Source organism: Humulus lupulus, chromosome 3 (genome assembly GCF_963169125.1).
Source record: "Humulus lupulus chromosome 3, drHumLupu1.1, whole genome shotgun sequence".
NCBI classification, from domain to species: domain Eukaryota; kingdom Viridiplantae; phylum Streptophyta; class Magnoliopsida; order Rosales; family Cannabaceae; genus Humulus; species Humulus lupulus.
Genome location: NC_084795.1, coordinates 184,650,079 through 184,662,159, shown reverse-complemented (window position 1 = coordinate 184,662,159; position 12,081 = coordinate 184,650,079).

Here is a 12,081-nt window from a genome sequence, read left to right as displayed (position 1 = left end):
GTCTGATCCTAATCTCCACATAAGACAAGTAGTGGTCGTACGAGCAAGATACCTTATGTGGTCCTTCCCAGCCAGCCTCTGACATTGGTATTAAACAGATAGTGGCGGTACAACTAGGTACTAAAATTGAGGTGCTCCCGCAGACCCTTGGCGTGTACTAGAGCCGACCACCATGCTCCTGGCACCACTACCATCTGTAGACTGCATATGCATGGTCATGTTCCACAGGGACCACCATGTACAATAAGCCAATACTGCTCTACTATAAATATGACCTCCCTTCACCTTAAAAGGGGGTCGAATTTTGAGAGTTTTGTTATCAGCCATTGCTAATGAAAACATACATTCTATGTTCTCTCTATTTTCCATTCTAAAATTCTAGCATCTACGTTTTGTGTTCTTGAAACCACCAGAAAGTTTGCTTGAAGTTCAATCGATTTAAGTTCACTTCTTTTACAACTCACAAAGTTTTCGATCTAACTTAGTTGATGAGTTCTTGCCGTCAACAGTTTGGCACCATCTGTGGGAAGGATAAGTGACAAGACATTGTTCTTCTATTGATTCTGGCAGGAAAAGATGCCAAGACATTCTAAACATTTGAGAGAACCATGAGAGGATGAGGTCCACTTGGACGGAGATCAGCTGAAAGCCTCCATGAGGAATCCTCCACCACCCAAAAATGTGGATGCACCAAAGAAGCCCAGGGCTCTTGAAGATGAAAGGCAGGCTTCATCCCCAGCTGTCCAGCCCGATGAAAACCATCCAGGACCGGCGGCTGCCCCTACAGGTGGCGCAAGAACGTTTCCCTCTCGAAGGCCACCGCAGGTGCCGAACTCCAGCAGGCAAGATCCGAGTCTTTCAACGCGCAAGCTTAACAAGAGTCCCCGCGTACATTCTGTAAGCTCGGGCTCAATTCTACAAAGAGAAGATACGTGAGTTACACCGAAAGAATCAAAGGCTAGAAACCACCTTAGAAAATATGCAAGAGGTGTTGAATGGCCTGTTACAGGGAAAGTCAAGCATGCCTCTTCCTAAGTGAAAGGAGGAAGGCCATGAGGGAGGAGAAACCACAATCCTTGTAGATGATGGGAGGACTCAACTCTCCACCTGCAATACCCCCCCCCCCCTCGGGCTAAAGTAGCATGAACATCTCGGGCAGGTGAAGCAGCCTAAGAGGCCAGAGTGGAGGAACTACACTAACCCTCAAAACGAAGTCGAGGTCATTTCAAGGGAAGTACCTCAAGACTCGAGGGAAGAGCTCAACAGGAAATGACGAATAAGAGGACCATACCTCCTGTGGCTCCCCAAGAAGACAAAAGGAAAGGAAAGGCTAACCCATCCAACTTGAGAGACTCCTTGAACAAAAGGAGACAAGACTTATACATTGAGATGAGGAGCCTGCGGAGAAAGATAATCACCGTGTCTGGGGGGCATGCTGACGACGATGAGTTTGAGTACGAATCACCCTTCATTAGGGAAATCCAAGTCGTGCGGCACCCAACCAACTTCAAAGAGCCTCACATTACCCCTTACGAGGGAAATACAGATCCAAAGTACCATCTTGACGCGTTCAATGACCTAATGAAGTTATGGGGAATTAATAGCAGAGCTAAATTCCACTGCTTTTCTGTCACGTTAAAGGGTCCTGCGTACAAGTGGTTCAAGAGACTCCGGCCAGGGTTCATCAAGTCTTGGCAATAATTTTTGATGAATTTCTCCAGCAACATCACGCTGTGCGTGATGACACCATGCCAGGCACCAAACTCGCTAACGTAATAAAGGAGAAGACGAGAACCTAAAGAGTTATATCCATAGGTTCAATATGGAGGCAGCCAAACTAGGAAGCCTGACCCGAGGGGAGTTAAAAATGGCCATTACAGCCAGAGTGCTCCCGGGTAGTAAGTTGTGGGATAACATGCTAAAGAGGGAGGTCATTGACTTAGACAATTTCTATGAACGAGCACAAAAATACATCCATGTTGAGGATGGTCACGAGAGTCTTAAGGCTAGGAAGGGCGAGTCATCCCTAAAACCCTCAATCCGTGAAGGCTAAATAGTGCAAAGAAGAAAAGAGCCTATGAAGGGTCGAGAGATGATCATCCTCGGAAACCCCAACGTATAGGTGAACACAAGCAGATCCCATACACCTTTTATACTGACTTAACACATACTAGGGAGCATATCTTCAACGTGAATGAGAATCAGGTCCCCTTCAGGAGACCCCCACCAATGAAGAAAGATTGATCAAAAAGAGACCCAATAAGTATTGTTAGGATCACAAAGACATTGGCCACACCATGGTAGAATGCACTCATTTAAAGGAAAAAATCGAAGAACTTATACGCAGGGGACACTTGGGTAGATACGTTCATAGAGAAAATCGAAGACCAGAAGAAGGACTAACCTCACCACAGGCATGAGATCTAGCCCCAGAGGTGCAAGGTGAGGTTAGGACTATCTTCGAAGGGCCAGGATTCAGAGGCAAATCGAGGAAGGGGCGCGATTAATACGCTAGGGAAGCCAAGTGAAGTCCACCTCCATGCGTCTTAAGTTTGGAGCAACGACCGCCAAAAATTTTTAAGGGGGAGAATGACTCAATAACCTTCACTGAAGAAGACGCGCGGGGTGTGCATTTTCCGCACAACGACCCCTTAGTACTGATTGTACAACTGGCTAACATGAGGGTGCATCGGGTCCTAGTAGACAATGGGAGCTCTGTAGACATCCTATATCGCCCAACCTTAGAGAAGATGGAACTGAGCATTAGGAACCTAAAGCCCTGCAATACCTCCCCGTATGGGTTTACAAGGGACTCGATACAGCCCCTAGGCGCAATCGAGTTAGCCCTCACCATGGGAGAGCAACCCAGACAAACCACTATAATGGCAAACATTGTCGTGGTAGACTGTGCCTCAGCCTTCAATGTGCTATTAGGAAGACCATCCCTAAGAGAATTGAAAGAAATAACCTCAGTATACCACTTGGTAATAAAATTCCCAACTCTTGGAGGAATAGCGAGCATAAAAGGGGAACAGAAGGAAGAGAGGGAATATTATAATACGTCCCTCCACACAGTTATGAAATTGTCAGTACCCATGGTGATGGTGATGCATGGAGGCGTAAACCCACATGAGTTAGACCCATGGGTTGCTGAGGAGATCAAAATCGAAACGAATAAGAGAGAGATAAATGAGCTACGCCTAAAAAATTAGAAATTAGAAGAGACAGTGTGAAAATGTTAGAAGTGCTCTATTGTATGGCACAAGCAAAATCATATGTACCTTCAACCATGAATGTAGGAGAAGAACAATGAAAAAAGGAAACAACTGTCCCCATTTACGGTGGGAAAATCCATCTTCCAGAGAGTATTTCCCCAAGTCTGAAGCACCATGAAGGTTCCTTGCCACAGGTGCAGTCAAGAAGTGGGGGGCACACGCATGATTCGAATACCACCTCCTCGAAGAAGAAGCCGGAGGATAAGAGGAGCATGTCCCAACAGAGAGAAGATGGAGTGAAAGGAAATAAGGTCCTCACAGATTCTTTCATGGAGTAGAGAAAGACCCAAGCTCTGTGCCTGTGACCTTCTAAACTCGAAAAACAGGAGGAGGGAGGAGCTAGGCAACACAATGAAGAACCTTAGAAAACAAATAGCAGTTGCGCAGAAAAGGAAGTTGGAAACCAATAAGTCCATGGAAAAACTCCACTTTCGGAGGAGATCCTAGAAGAATCTCTCCCTTCTAACCCCAAAAAATAGCGTACGACATCTCGAGGAGGGGAATGCCTCCCGCAATAATGCGCCTTCCCTGGTTATGTGACACCTGCTAGGAGCCATATCAATATAAAGCAAGGCAAAAATGAAAGCCTGAGAAAGTATATCCAGCGCTTCAATGTAGAGGTAGCCAACGTGGGGATGTTATCTGAGGACAAGTTAAGAATGGCCATCACTACAGTACATCCAAAGAGCGGAATGTGGGGAAGTATACTCAAGAGAGAAATAGGGGACATAGGCGACTTCTATGAACGAGCTTTAGAATGCATCCGAGCAGAGGATGAATGTGACCTACTGAGGATACGCGCCTAAAAGGGAATATCGGGTAAAGCTCCATGATGAATCAAAGAGGTTACCCTAGTTAACCTCTGAATGTAGTTGTGAGTCCTCCCCTTAGAGGCAGCTATGAATTAAAGGGGTCACCTAGATCCTCCAGTACGAAGTAGGCACATTGTTGCCATGAATATCTATGTACTCTACTCATTTCTAATGACTATGTTTCTTATTGGCGTGTCACACTGTTCATTTACGCGAGCACATATCTGCCTTTTATGTACCCATTGCCAATTGAAATTATCAAAGTACATTAGCAAAACGATCAAAGTGCCTGACGAGATAAATCTTTCCAACCACTTAGGGGCAGAGTATATAGCAAAGAAAAGAAAAAGAAATAAAGAAGAAAACCTGTTTTGGCATGAATTAGATTTATGAGATGATATAATTATGGCAAAAGAAGTTTCCTTTTGAGTTCATGAGGTTTAGCTACCCTAATAGATATCAAGGGATCCAAAAGGTCCTAAAGGGATAACCTCACAACAAAGGCTAACACCTCCACGAGGGGTATGGTCTCAATGAGGACATCCGCTAATAAACCCGGAGCACTTCATGGGTTCATAAGGATTAGCTACCCTCATTGATGTCAAGGGAGCCAAAAGGTCTCATGGGGATAACTCCCTAATAAGGGCTAACACCTCCACGAGGGGTAAAGCCTCAAGGGGGACACACACCAATAAGCCTAGAGCGGCCACCAAGCCGTCTAGCCAAAAAGGGTCCTAAAAGAGACACTTGTGAAAAGAAGTGTATGGTTTTGCGAGGATAACCCCCTAATAAAGGTCGATACCTCCACGGGGGAAAAGACCTCAAGGAGAGCATCCACCAATAAGCCTAGAGTGGCCACCGAGCCGTCTAGCCCAAAGGTGTCCAAAAAGAGACCCTTGTAAAAATAGTACTATACATAATGACGAGAAGAATGTGTCTCACAAAAAATAACAAGCATGCGCAAAAATATATAAAAGGATAGCTAGAACTCAAAGGGTCAACATATCCTTACAAATAGAGTCAAGGTGCAATGAAGAGACTATTACTACCGGTCCAAATAAAACATCAACAAGTTATAAAGAAAAAAGAGAGACCTATCGAACCCCTTTTGCTCTTGCATACAGGACGGGCTCAAAAGGACCTCAATAATAAAGAAACAACAACAAAATATCACATATGTATAAAGAAAAAGTCGTGATAATGTTGCAGGATAAAGTCAGCACCAACCACAATAAGACTTAAAAAGGTCTTGAAGGAAAAAGCAAGGAACCTGGAGAAACCTCTTTGAGATAATAAGGTTTGAATAATTATACAACCAAATCGAAGTGGGAAAATAAAAGTTATAAAAATGAAATCTCAAGGCCTCCCACAGCGAGCATTCCACTCGGTCGCCTTGGCAATAGCATGATCATCAAAGGAGGAGAAGGCTAAACCAGGATTCTGCCTCCACACTCCATACAAGGTGTGCTCCATAGACTTGTATTCAACCTCTGTGAGATTGGCCTCCAAGAGGGTGATCCTCTCCCTCAATACCTCAGCCTTGGCTTCCGCTCTCTTCTTCTTTTTGGATGACGAAGAAGCCTTCATTAGGGCTGTCTCCAGCTTGGGATTGGCATCAGCAAGTTGTCCCACATCCTGAACTCTGGTCGCAAGATGATCCCTTCAAACGTTGGACGAAGACAGATCTTGTGCCGAGTCTATCAAGCGCTGAGCCACCAGAGAAGTCTGCAAGGAAGAAAAAAGTGAGCGAATAGGGAACCCAAAACACAAAAAAAAAAAAACCAATGTAAGACGCATGAACTCACCCAAGTAGTGGAGTGCATAAGGGTCTCCCCAAGCTCCGCCATGTTAAGATTCTTGAGACCTCTCCACTCGATCTCGGGAATATCCTCAGCAACCTGGGCATACATTCGCACATAAGGGGCTGATGTGCGACTCACCCATGACATCCCCTCCAAATCAGGAGCGTCTTGGTGAGCAGGGACAGATGGCCCACTCACCGAGCGAGGAGGGGGCTCAGGAGCATTAGACGAAAGGCGCCTGGAATAGCCATCACTAGCGGAGGCATGAGGGAGATTGTCAAATTCATCATAAGATGGCAGAACAAGGAGCCCTTGCACAGACTGTGGACCGTGGGAATGAGAAGTCGTGCCACAATCCATAGAAGCAGAAGAAAGGTGTCCACTAGAGGCTGGAGATAATCAGGCTGGAAGTTTTGATTTAGGAGAAGTCTCCTAGGCACCCATTCAACATCACCATCTTCTGAGTGAAATTCTGCTGGGGCTGCCTTTTTCTTTCGCTTAGAATGTGCCATAACAGATCGGGCTCCGAAACCCTGGATAGACCATAATAGTTCAGGTTGGTCACAGTAATAAAATGGGCAGCCATTTTCGTTGAAGGGTCCACATCAAGGAAGATATCCACCGGCACAGCCTCCGACTCAGGAACTTCAAGGATAGTAAAACTCTATGAACAACCAACTCCGCTGTCAATATGAGTATAAGGTCCACAATAGCAAGCTCAATGTAAAAAAAAAAGACTTGAAGTACTTACTTGGAGAGGAACATAAATGTTCGCGGACAGATAGAGGACCTTTAACAAAGAAAAAGTCCTGCTTCCATGAACTTAGGTTAGAAACGGATCCTTCAATCAAAGAGAGCTAAGAGTTGGCCTTCTGTAAAAGTAGAAGCCCTTCGGCTTAGGAGCAGACATAAGGTTGTACATGAAATGCACCTCCTGGGCCATGGGAGCGCGACTATTAAGCTTCATGAACTCCATGAATAGGCAGCTAAGGGTCAACCAATTGTTGGGTGCCAGCTGGAGTGGAGCGAGGTCAAAGTGGTTCAAGATCATGACGAAGAACAGGTGTAGAGGAATGGTCCCACCTACCTTCAAAATATGTTCGCTCAAAGCGACGTAGCCCTAGGGGGGTTACTTTCCCGGCATTTATTGGACGATACATACAGTTTGTACTCCTTGCTAATATGGTATTTCTCAGACAACTCTAACAGTCTATTCTCCGACACGTTGGAAAAAATGGTGGACGTCAGAAGAGGACTAGAGTCCTTCTTCTCTAGAGCAACCTGTCGCCTCATCCTCTTCGACATGTCTACAAAATCAAAGGAAAAAAATGTCGTCAAAACCAAGCACTTTACCCTTCATTTTCTTCTTTTTGCGAGAGTTTTCCATCAAGACATCGGGTGTGGGAGCATCAGACAAGGGTGGACTGAAGACAAAGGCTGAGGGGTACCAAGAGCAACCTCAGGACTGCTAGGAGGATGCACAGGTGAGGGTTTAGGAGGGAGGTTGCCCTCCATGAACTCCAACTCCTTTTGTAGGTCAAGAAGGCTCACTGCAAGGCTGACAAGGTAGGCATCAGAATCAGAGGAAAATAGGGCTCCATCACCCCTCAAAATTGAGCCCATCTCGCATTCGACAACCCAAATGTTTTACCTAAGCTCAGCCATGCGTTCTAAGTGACATAGATGGACCCTCCTTAAGGTGTCGTATCATTGGTAGGGGCTATGTTTGGGGGACCCCGTGTAACGCCCTGGATAGCCAAGACCGCTACACTGTGTACTTATAAAGGTGCAGGACTTGCTAATCAAGTCATTAATTTAAAAAAATGTGTCACTAAACATGTATGAGCTAGGGTTAAAAAGGTTTTGGTCTCAAAAGTTTCATTTTATATAATTAAGATGTTTTATACATGGGATCCCAAAAACAAATAGGGTTTAAAAGTTGATTTACAAAATCTCCAAAATACAGACAACTATCAACCATACTAAGGCAAAATAGACATTTCTGGTTCTCGCGTTCCTGCCTAAACCCCAACCGTGGCGGCTGAGCAGCTGGTCATGTACATTCAGCTCGCAGAGCTCTCCAAGTCAGGGCTGATCAAGCTTGCCCTTGCCTTTACCTGCACCACGTAGCACCCGTGAGCCAAGGCCCAGCAAGAAAATATAACGTGCAACACAAACAACAATAACAGAAAATCAATTCTTTAAGGATGATAAACCATTAAATATTCCACATTAACCATTCAGCATATACTCAGAATCAAAGATGCAACTAATCACAGATAACATTCAAGTCTCATAATAATCAGGTCACATAATAGTCAGGGCCGAAAACTTAGGCCGCACCCTCTGTTTACCCCACTGACTCCGGCCCGCTTAAACTGAGCTCAGTGCATAATAAGCTGTCCTCGACTATCAGTTGCCAAGCTGCGCCCTGTGTGCTAGTGTAACCCTTGGCACTCTTAGGCCGTTGGTTCACTGTTTACATGGCCTAATACCATCCTTTCAAGAATACACATTAGGGAACCCTTAGTCCCATTACAGATACACAACCAGGTGCAGTTTTCTTACCTTTAATTTTTACATTCACTGATTATGAACGACACTCCTCGAGCACGATCTGTTCCCGAGCCCTAGCTTTAACACCTAGTCACAACCAAGGTATTGGATCCCATTAATATTCAAATAAAGGTTTCCGGGTACAATACTAGCTTCCGGGACATCGAATTCCACCAAGCACAGTGGGGAGATTGATCCCGAGCACCATAGGCTAGACTCCCGCGCCTAAAATCCCCAAATGTTCAAAAATACACCTAAGGGTTGCGGCCCTTGAAGCCTAGCTGCGGCCTACACCTAAAACAGATCCCAAGGCCCCCCAGCAAGCAGACATGCGCCGCGGCCCTGGCCGAGCCTCCTTGGCTCTCTTGCTTTGTAGGGCCGCAGCGCTCTAGAACAGAGCTGCGGCCCTCCCCTTCGTGCCCAGAAAAACCACTATTTCTAGCATCCTAACCCCATCCAAAACCATTCCAAAGCTCCCTAACTCAAAATCCATTAATCACAATACTTTTATCATGACTCTAACAACATAATCCAACAGAAATTCGGCCCAAAAACCCACTAAAACTCCATTTTGATTCTCTGAAACCAAGCAACTCCAAACAGCAAAACCAGTCATGCAAAACTCAAATTTTAACCTCTGAATACGAATTGAAGCCTACCTCTTTTGCTGAACCACCTTCTTGACGAATTCCTGAGCAAAAATCCAAGCTTCTCAGCTTAATTCAACCCTTAAACATCAAAACCATAAACTCCCTTAATACCAAGTCAAAGCTCAAATTTCAAATGCTCGGAGATATGATTAAGCCCTTACCTTAATCTTGGTTGAGTTTCCTTAGCTAAGCATTGGATTTAATCTACAAGTTTCTAGCCCAAATCACTATATTCGAGCTGATTTCTCTTGAATTTTCTGTGGTTTCTTGGGAGAGAAAAGAGAAGAGAAGAGGAGAGAGAGAGAGAGTATGAGTCAATTTGTGTTTTGTTCCCCTATTTTTCATTAACTTATTCTAATCCTAATTAGTTAAGTCAATCCTGAGGCTCGGGGTGCCGGAAACGTCCCCGAGGTCAAAACGGTAAATTTCCCCAATATTCCCACCTAAGCTTTCTATCCTCAAATATATCTCCATAACCTGATAGTCTAAATAACTACCTGATACCTGAAATACCCCTTGACTTGTCCAAAGTCAAATACTAAGCCCCGTTGTGACTTTTCCCGCTATCTAGCTCCCTAGGATCGCCTCAAGTCGCTCACTGTAAATCTACCCACATAATAATGTGGTTCTCACAAATATAAAATTTAACCACATTTACATTCAAATAATCATACAAGCATGCATTAAATCATTAAATTCACTCATAAGTCAATTATGCCCTCCCGGCACACTAATCAAGGCCCTTAAGCCATATTAGTGATTTTGGGTCATTACACCCCGAGTCTGAGGACAAGTCTACAAACTCGACCCCCGGAAGAACACTAGATGACCCCTCAAATGCCATAAAGCCATGCCTCGTTGGTAATATGGGTGCAAGTATATGTGGAAAGTGTACTACATGATACAAAGGAATAAACACAAAACCTCTATACCCAAGTGCTCAAAATGACCAACTACGGGGTGCAATGGAGGGTATACATGCTAATGGGTGCAAATACATAAGTCAGCTCACGAGGAGGTCTGGTCGAGGAAACCCTTCCCAAATAACGCTAATTTAGATCCATTAAACATGAGAAAGGGTGAAGGCATACCTTGGGTGGATGAAGTTGCGCACCGTCGTGGCTGCAAAAGTACCGAGGGTGAAAAGTACACGCCTACAAAAAGAAAGGAGATAAAAAGACATAATTTTTAGTCTCCGAGTACATTTATAAATATTTATAAAAAAAATGATGGCAAGAAAAAAGAGAAAAGAAAGACAACGTGCCCTTGTGAGGGATAGAATCACTCACCTCTTGGAAGCTTTGAAGACAAAAGCACTACCAAGCTAAGAGAAGTGTAGTAATTGTCTTTGAGAAGAAGACCTATTTATAGGAGGCTCAAATTCATCCTAGTCATCGAATCCAATGTTTGATCTATGGTCAAGAATGAATCCAAACACCTGCATTGGGATCCGGGAAGCCAAATGACAGGCTCACATTTACCCTCAAGGAATCATGAGGATCACCATCCCAAAGTGTGTTACTTCACAACACCAGAGTGAAGAAACACACTAACATTGCAAGTGGTTTGAAGGCACCGTACCGAGAAGTCTATCGGGGCGCCTGAAGGCACTCCTGTAGACTGGGGGGCAAGTGTGCATGCCAAAATTCCAGTTGCATGAGGCTCCCACCTTGTACCCTTCAAACTATAGGCTTGGGATGGAAACAATGAAGCCCAACCTTGTGCCTTGCACTAAAAGCCTCGCGATAGGACCAAGCGAGGCATGGTCTCGCACCATAGGCCCCTGGCTCACCCCAAAGCCTCGATCCAAGGACTTTGTGCATCAGGACGCGCCTCACGCCAAGGGCCTCACGTGCCCATCTGGATTTGTCTCACGCCAGCATCTAGCACAAGGCATAGGCTTGCACATGGTCTTTCCCCCCGCATCAGGCATCACGCGTGGCTTTTGCCTCCCATGCCTCTTGGGGGAAGGTCTCCGTGAGGACCCATAAGGACTTCAAAATTCAAAGGTTAGAAGAATAGGACACCTTGTAAAGATAAGAACCCACGCATGACCCAAAGAGATCGTGCAAGTACGAAGTACGTACGGGGGTACGACCCCAGATGTCTGATCCTAATCTCCACGCCAGACAAGTAGTGGTCGTACGAGCATGGTACCTTATGTGGTCCTTCCCAACTAGCCTCTAACATTGGTACTAAACGGATAGTGGAGGTACAACCAGGTACTAAAATTTAGGTGCTCCCGCAGACCCTTGTCGTGTACTAGAGCTGACCACCACGCTCCTGGCACCACTACCATCCGTAGACTGCATATGTACGGTCATGTTCCCCAGGGACCACCATGTACAGTGAGCCAGTAGTGCTCTACTATAAATATGACCTCTCTTTACCTGAGAAGGGGGTCGAATATTGAGAGTTTTGTAATCATTCATTGCTAATGAAAACACACATTTTATGTTCTCTCTATTTTCCATTCTAAAATTCTAGCATCTAAGTTTTGTGTTCTTGAAACCATCAGAAAGTTTGCTTGAAGTTCAGTCAATTTAAGTTCACTTCTTTTACAACTCACAAAGTTCTTGACCTAACTTTGTTGACGAGTTTTTACCATTAACAACCCAATATCTTGGTAATGTACTAAATACCCAAAATACCCCTTGACTCACCCCGAGTCGAGTATTGGTCCCGTTGTGACTTTCCCGCTAACTTGCTCCCTAGGATCACCTCGTGCCAAGTAACCCAAATATATCCACATAATAACTTGGTCTCACACATATATCACATATATGCCAAATATACCCATAACGGGCCAAATTACAAAAATTGTCCTTCTGATTTGAAACAGGCCCATGTGCATATTTAATACACCAAATCATGCATATCAAGTCATATTATAATATAACTCACGTAATCATATAATGATACACATATACATCACATAAACGCATATTTCATAATTAAATCACATAATTTCCATAATTTTCCATCC